Source organism: Coenobita brevimanus, chromosome 8 (assembly GCF_032717465.1).
Source record: "Coenobita brevimanus isolate Jiangsu-jjx chromosome 8, ASM3271746v2, whole genome shotgun sequence".
Taxonomy (NCBI): Eukaryota; Metazoa; Arthropoda; class Malacostraca; order Decapoda; family Coenobitidae; genus Coenobita; species Coenobita brevimanus.
In genome coordinates, this window is record NC_136961.1 from 29,301,631 (window position 1) to 29,310,574 (window position 8,944).

Genomic DNA, 8,944 nt, shown 5'->3' on the forward strand with positions numbered 1-8,944 from the left:
TAACGTTGTCACTATTGGCCGTCAAGGCAACATCGAAGGGCCCACGATGCTCCGTTTATGTGCTGTTCTAGTCTAATGTTGTCACTTGGATTTTTAGCAGCCAACCAATTAATCATGTTCTTTGCAGCTTCGGGAATGGAACCCAAATTGTCTGCATGCAATTCCGAGATATTAACCACTCGAGCACGGCAACCGACCGGGCGCCGGGAGCGGCGTTTTTTGGTCAAAATTTGATCACTCATTAATTATAGTAAAAGTTTTTCAATCGTGATGGGACCAAGTTTTTTCACATCAGCGAATTTTTTGCGATTTTTTTGCCAATTTTGATGTGATTTGAATGTATAGAATCAGCTGCCCAAAATACACACACACACAGACACACGGCTACTGCTATAGTATATTAGATATAAAGCCAAGAAAAACTCTACGGTGAACGCAACCCTAATTTCACGTATTCACACCGAGAGCGGCATTTTGTGGTCAAACTTAGATCGCTCATTAAGTATAGTAAAAGTTTTTCAATCGTGATGAGACCAAGTTTTTTCATATCAGCGAATTTTTTGCCATAATTGTGCCAATTTCGGTGCGATTTGAATGTGTAGTTTCGGCTGCCCAAAATACACACACACACACACACACACACACACACACACACACACACACACACACACACACACACACACACACACACACACACACACGGCTACTGCTATAGTATATTCGATGGTTATTGCATTCAGCCAAGACTGATGATATTGGTCTAGAATGCAAGCTGTTTGCAGAATCATTTAATCGCATGGAACTGGTAAAACAGCAAACCAGAATACCAGATAATCCTCATAACACCTATCTCTTGGATATCCCTGACAAATAAACTGATCAGTACAGGATAGAAGTATTGTCACCACTAAATCCTCTGACCACAGTCAAATCAAAGCTTCTTTAGTCAGTTGCCCTAAACTTCGACATTCTGAACCTGTCAGGGCAACCAGATGACACTTTGAGAGGGCAAACTGGGATGAATTTAGAAATTATCTTGCTGATATTCCATGGCCATCTTTCTTCCCTACTATCATCAGTTCTACCCAGTCCCACATTAATGACTTAATACAACCTGTATGGAATCGTTCATACCCAGTCAATAATTTAGTATAAGATCGGACTCCCCATAATGGTTTAACAGCAATTGTACTAGGGCAATGACCCAAAAATCCTTAGCATATAAGTTTTGCTGAAAATGAAAAACATCTGAATCCTTCAGTAAATTTGATATTGTTAGAAACCATGCAAAAGCAGTAATAGATCTCGCTTAATCAAACTTTCTTCATAAGCAAGCATCATAACTATTAAATACTCTTAATGACAATAGGATTTCTGGTCAACTCTTAGTTCTTTCAATAATAACTTTAACAAGTCTTCACCCATTCCCCCACTAAAATCTTCAGATTGAAACACAAGAAATAACTCGCGTGGAAAAGTGAACATCCTTGCCAGTACCTTTGTCAGAAATACAGTACTACCTAAGAGGAAGTCACCCAGAACGTCCCTGCACTAGAATTTGACTCTCCCGAAACTGTTACACTTAATATACAGACTAGATACGCAAAATCCATCTTTGACCAACAGAGCTCCAGGTCCAGAGGGAATTCTACAACTTGTATTGAAAAAGTGTTCCCCACAACCTGCTCCTGTTCTAGCAAAATTATTCAGACTATGCATACGTGCTTCTTCATTCCCTAATTCATGGAAAGAAGCCAAAATCCACCCAGTCCGAAGAAAGGAAGTTCCACTGACCACTATGATTACAGACCGCTATCATATCTTCTCTTGGTAAAGTATTTGAGACTGTAATTAGTAAGCACACTGTTAAACATCTTGAATCCAACAGCTTAATTAGTGACAGACAGTCTGGTTTTCGCCAGGAGATCCACTGCTGATATAGTCAGTCTCCTTATTCATACCATCCATCACTCATTTGACCAACATGGAGAAATCCATGAAATAGCCCTTGATATTTCTAAAGCTTTTGACAAAATGTGGCACCATTCTCTGCTATCCAAACTCCCTTGCTATGGCCTATCATCTTTGTTCCACTGATTACATCATATCTCAGCAAAGAAAGATTAAAGTAAAAGTATATGATTTATACAGGTATTCCAATTTCCACTCGATTAATGCCGGCGTGCCACAAGGATCAGTCCTGGCTCCAATCCTATTCTTGATTCATATTAATAATCTCTTTATCAGTCACCCATAATCCCATTCACTCAAATGCAGCTGACTCATCACTTCACAGTTCATTCACAACCATCCAGAAAGTTAATATCTCTAATTTACAACCCAGTACAGCAATCTCCCTATATCAAGACATACCTAAGATCACTGAATGGCGACAAAATAACATTGTCTGATTTAATGCTAGGAAAACCAAATATATTCAGTTTACTAACAGACAGATATTGCCTGATTCCTATATTACCTTCAATGCTACTACTATTCCTGTCTCTAAAAGTATTGAAATTCTCGGCGTTTCACTTAACAATGCCCTCAGCTGGACCTCTAATGTAGATCAATTGATCAAGCCACTTCAATGGAACTTGGATTATTGTACAGACTCCGTAATTTCTTCACTGACGAGCAGTTAGGTATAATTTACAAGTCATGTGCACTCTCAGCTGGAATATTGCTCACCTTTGTGAAGGAGATGTGGCGAGGTTGCAGTGAAACAACCCAGCAAAAATCAGAACAAAGTTGTATTATTAATAACCCTGCGATTACAAACGAACTACCTCCCCTTCATGTAAGATGGAATATTGCCTCCTTTGCATCATTTTACAGAAACTTTTAGGACAAATGATTAGAAGCTGCATCCATTGTGCCACCTCTCTGCACCTTCCCCCGTGCTACACAGGCATCTTGTAGTGCTCATGACTGGACTGTCACACTGCCATATTGCGGAACTTCTGCCTATTAGAATTCTTTTATTCCTCGAACTGCATCTCTTTGGAACTCGTTTTCCCAGAGTGGCCCAAAGTAATTTCCCCCGAAAATTCAATGTACAGCTGCACAACTCCAAATGTCACAGAATTTCAGTGACTGAAGGGCACCTGTAATTTGGTGTATGGGTTATTTTTTTTTTATCTATTTGTTTTTCCTTCCTCTGTTCACCTTCTGTAGAAAAACAAACAAACATGGAGCTCATTCCTTTCCAAACTTCTCATCTACTATCTTCAAAATTTACCTTTTCGTTTACGTGTTACATACCCCCCTTTCTTTCCCTAATTTTATTATCAGATTTCCTCATCTCCCTCTGCGCTTCAATCATTGTCTGTTTTATGTTCTCATCACATATTCTTTTACATCCCTACCGAGCCGTTCCCTTAACATCCTCACCGACTTTCTTAATACAGTAACAAGACTCATCTTCCTTCAAGATTCCGTATACCGAAATCATCCTCATCACCATCATCCTCTTCCTGGTTTCGAGCTAAAGATGGACTGTGGTATAATCGACAAAACAGGCATTCACATATGATTCAAGCTCCCGAAATTCTGACTTTCCATCACAAGTCTAGCTGTGCGTAACTTAAAGCACGTACTTTTTTTTTATTGATATACTTCACAAAACCCTGTGAAACTGAGTCGGTCTGTTATGATACTTACCAGCCGCGATAGCGAAGCTGGTATTGTTTTCACTTTGTCTGTCTGTGTATTTATCTGTAAGCACGAAAACTTCGGAAATCTACGAGTTCGAAACTGGTGAAAGTAGGTCAAAGTCTGTGTGTCTCAGCACAGTAACTTCGCAACTGCTCAAGATATCATAACAAAATTTTAAAGGTATGTGGCAGGGATGAAAATCTCCAACGAGTTCGACATTCATGAAAGTAGGCCAAGATCAAGGTCATATTCCGAGCCACGCCAAATATGTAACGGCTCGTGGCTGGTGTGATTTCCCCCTTAGGGGGGCCTCAACATAAATTAGTTTCCACAAGTCTCCTTCCCTAATAAGTTATGTCAAACTGCATAACCCCTTTGCTATGTCATCTCAATCTTTTCTCCTCTCCCTCTTGTTCCTGTAGCCTATATCAATTTCCCTTATGCCTGATATCTCTGTCATTGCAGCCACTTCTGTATTCTTTGATAAGACTTCAGACTGACATGACACTTTGTTACTGCCACACACACACACACACACACACACACACACACACACACACACACACACACATTATTACGGGCGACCAGTTGAATATTACTGTTGGCGCCTGGGTGGAAAATTATAATCACCGACCTGCCCAACCCGGACTGTCACGCTTTTCAGAGGCTGAAGTTTTACCAAATAAAGCTTGAGCAGTGATTTTTTTTTCTCTCTGGATGTTTTGTCACTCAATTCATTTTTGTATTTTATTATTCACAATACCATTATCACACCATAACACTGTGGAATTTGCAACAATTTAAGAAGTGTTTTTACAAAAGTAACCTAGCTTTTATTGCGCTAAAACACGCTTCATAATGGTTTGTCTTATCTTGACTAAGGGAATCAGGAAATTGTACAATCTACATTACGAAAGATATATTTTATGTGGTTAGTAAAGTATTAGCATGCCCTTTCTTTATGCAGACTTTCACAGTTGCAAAGTCACTCTGACCAAATTCAGAGATCTCCCACAAGTTAATGAATGGCAATGCCTTCAAATTTGATAAATTTGACGTGCTGGGCAGTAAAGGAAAAACCTGCCTTAAAGAGATCTGCATCCCACTGAAGAGTCACATGGTAATACTAATGCAATAACCAGTTTCCCGTTTCATGTATTGCACAACTCTGGCTAAAGGGAAAATTTATTGAAAATAATAGAAGTGCAAACGATTTTCGTTGTGACACAGAGCCACATGACGGACAACGGTGTGTAACAACATGATGCCACATCGTTGTCAGCAAAGTAGTTGGGAACACGATGCCACATGACTGACAACAAAATGTGTAGCAACACAGTGCCACATGAATGGCAACAAATCGTATAACAACTCGGTGCCACATGACAGACAGCAAAGCGTGTAGCAACTGGGTGCCACATGAATTGCAATAGTGTAGCAATACGGTGCCACCTGAGTGACAACAAACTGTGTAGCAACCGGGTGCCATATCGCTGACAAGAAAGTGTGCAGCAACATGGTGCTACATGGCTGGCAGGCAAGTGTGTACAAACACAATACCATATTATTGACATTAAAGCATAGTAACATGGTGTCACATGCTATAACACAGTGTGCAGCAACATGGCACAACATGACTGACAACTAAGTGTGTAGCAACATGGTGCCACATAAAGGACAACAAGGTCTGTAGCTAAATGATGCTCCTCTGAACTGTCTGCATGCAACCCTCCACCACTACGGTGGGCGCGTAGCACCCATCTAGCAACAAACTCTCATCCGTTTTCTGTCCAACTGTATAATGCAAGAGATAACAGTTACTCCCAGTCCTCCATGTATGCAACAGGTCAACTCTGGAACTGTCTTCCTCTATCTGTTTTTCCTACTGTCTATGACCTCCAGTCTTTCAAACGCAGTGTGTTCAGGCATCTCCAAATGAATAGATCTTGATTTTGGCTCTCTGTTATCTTGTTTTGGTTTTTCTCTTGGAGGGAACAATCTTACAGGCTTTGGCATGTGGTTCCTTCTTCCATGTATTAAAAAAAAAAAAAAAAGATTGACAAGAAAGTATGTAGCAAAACGGTGCCACATGACTTACGGTGAAGGAGTGGGGGTAGGTGAGGCCGTAGCGGGACTCTTACAGTATGGAGCAGTAACTGAGCACTGAGTGTTGATCCCCGTTCTGCAGCCTTTATATAAACGCTGCCAGCCAATCACTGAGCACCGTTGCACTGCTTGAAATAATCCAACCTTTACTGGAAGTCTTAGGTTGTGTTGTGCTTACTAGCTGCTGAAAGTAACGGCACTACCACTACCATCAAAATGTAGTGCCACGTTGACAACAGATACTTTTTTCAAAAATTAGTGCACTACCGCTTCTCTTGTCGCTTCAGCTGCTTTAAATACAAATACATTTATTTACATTAGGAGTCCCCCGTGTGGTCAGTATCGACCCCTAGGGATCGATGGGGCTATCCAGTGGGTCGATAAATGGCTGGGTGAATCGAAAGGGGGCCGATAATTGGCTGTGGGCCAATAGCGGGTCGACGAACGATTTAAGATAGATTGGGGATCAGTCAATCTACCAGGATCGAAAGCTGAAATGCGTATGTGAAATTTAAATTAAGTACATACAGTATCATGCAATAATTACGAAATATTGCTACACGATTTATGTAAAAGTAGCTTTTATCATATACCGGTATTTTAGTTTCCTTGAAACAAAATGATACCTATTTATTTATCATTAACCAGAATCTCATGACACGACCACACCATTAAAATGTTTCTTTCACTTGGATGAATTACTTTGATTTTGTTTAGTCACGTGCACTATTTTTACTAATACTGGATAAACATATTAACTGTCTTTGCTGTACACACACGAGATCTTCATAACTCTTGTCACGTCCACTTCTTGTATATCTGTACCCGGCCCCTTGCACTTACTGCCCACCCCCTTGTCTCTCATCTTCCTTGTCCCAGGAAGGATATACATACTGTACGTGTAGTATTCCTTTTCACTTCCCGTACTGAACCAACCCCTCTTCCCATACATACGAACCCAGGTTCTGGACTCTGGGGAACCTGTACCTTTTCAGCACCCATAACGATAGGAGTGGCGCAAATGAAGTGATTGATGTGCCTTTACCAAAAAACATAATGGCAGCTGCTGATACCAAGAGGAAGTGTCAACAGTATTCACAAGAATATTTGAGATTTGGATTCATTACTTCATTTACCAATGACGCAATGCCTGTGTGCCTATTTTGTTAAAAGACTTTAAGTAATGATGCCAGAAAACCTGTGAGGATGAAAGACCACCTTGAAAAATTTCACTTTGATAAGAAAAACAAAGATCTTGATTATTTTGTGGCCCTGAAATGAAAAAGAATTCAGCCACATCTAAAGACATTTTTTTTAATGCAGCTGCCAATGTTGGTCTATCTATAGATAGATAGCCAATGTTGGTCATGAAGGAGGACTGAAGGCATCATACAGTATCTCCCTCATCATAGAAAAGAAAAAAAAATCGCATACAGTTGGTGAGGAGCTCATAATTCCAGCAATTAAAGATGTGACTGAAACTGTCATGAAGAAAGACACTCAACCTGTCCCAGTATGAAGGCCTGCACAGTGCAATGACACATATATGACATGGACGATGACGGATAAAAAATTTACACATCTGAGCTTCAACACTCCAAGTTTTCTCTCCAACTCGAAGAATCAACTTTCAGCAGTTCAAATATTCTTATGGTCTTCGTAAGATATTACAGTTCTAGTCAAAAGTGTCTTGTTGACGAATTTTTATTTGGCATTTATCGTAAAGCTGATGCAAAAGGTGAGAATTTTTCTGTGTTTGGAGGAGTATTTCGAGAAGCACAGTATACCCAGCAGCAATATTACTGCAGTGGCTACTGATGGTGCCCCAGCAATGGTCGACCAGTACAGAGGATTTACCACTTTAATCAAGGAAAAGGTACCTGATGTACGTACTGTTCACTGTGTATTATACAGACACCATCTTGTAGCCAAGAAACTCCATGGTGAACTGCATGATGCCTTGAAAGTGTGTCAGAACAATTAATAAATCAGTGCACGTTCACTCTACTTGCAACTGTTTGCAATGTTCTGTGAAAAGAATGATGAAACTCTGAACCAGTAATTTCCGCACACTGAGGTTAGATGACTGTCAAGGGGCGATAACTTGCAAAGACTTGCAGACTTACGCAACCCTCCTGTACAATTTCTGTTAGATCTAAACACATCACTATGTGAAGAGTAAAAAAAGTGTAAGATTTCTCTGCTGTATTTGGCAGACCTATATTCAGATTATATTGAAGTACAGCAACGTCTTCAGGGTAAATATGTGACGATTATTCAGGCCAGGACAACTCTATTAGGCTTCCAACAGACCTATTCAGTTTCATTGGCATGTAGAAATTTTCAGCATTTTTCAAAATTACAGAAACTGGAGTAAAATAAAAACATTTCAGATATACACGACACACCTTGAGAAATTGAGGAAAGACTTTAAAGTTTGCTTCGAGAACCAAGTGAAAATGCATATTCCTGACTGGATTCTTACACCTCTTTTGAAACTAGAAAATGCAGATATTGGCTCTCAATCACAGGAAGAACTTATAGAACTGACTATGGACCTCAAAGCAAAACCATTGTTCAGAAGAAAAACCCTGAATGACTATGGGAGTAATCTAAATACTGTTGCTAAAGACCCCCAGCTTTGTGCAGTGGTTGAGTCATTTTTACTTACATTCCCAAGTTCTTACAAGGCTGAAGCTGGTTTTAGCCATGCAAAGGCACTTTTAAGAAAGCAGAGGAACAGACTGAACCTGGAAGAGCGTAGTGACTTACGACTAAAACTCATCAGTCTCCAACCATATATCAGTGCCCTTGTTAACGTTCATCAGACACATCTTTCCCATTACTACCAACAGTTTTAGTGGCAACGGTATATTAATTTTTTTGCAAATTCATATTTTAAATATCACCTATTTTTATGAAGTCACATTATTCTTATTCTTATTGTTATTCATATTCATATTCATATTCATATTATTATTATTATTATTATTAGTTAATTAAAGTAGTATTCATTAAATTACTCTCATATATACTTCAGGGTCAATGAACAATTTGAACCTGGAGGAAGAGATCGATGAGTTGATAAGTTTGGGGACCCCTGATTTAGATAATATATCTAATATTTGTGTACCGGCAATTCGATCTGATGCCACAGAGAACGAGATAATTTTTCCAATGT

General features: G+C 39.6%; 1 pseudogene; it reads left to right on the top strand.

The window, feature by feature from the left end:
* The first annotated feature begins 6,909 nt into the window (after positions 1-6,909).
* Positions 6,910-8,624, top strand: LOC145407241 (zinc finger BED domain-containing protein 5-like; annotated as a pseudogene).
* The last annotated feature ends 320 nt before the right edge of the window (positions 8,625-8,944 follow it).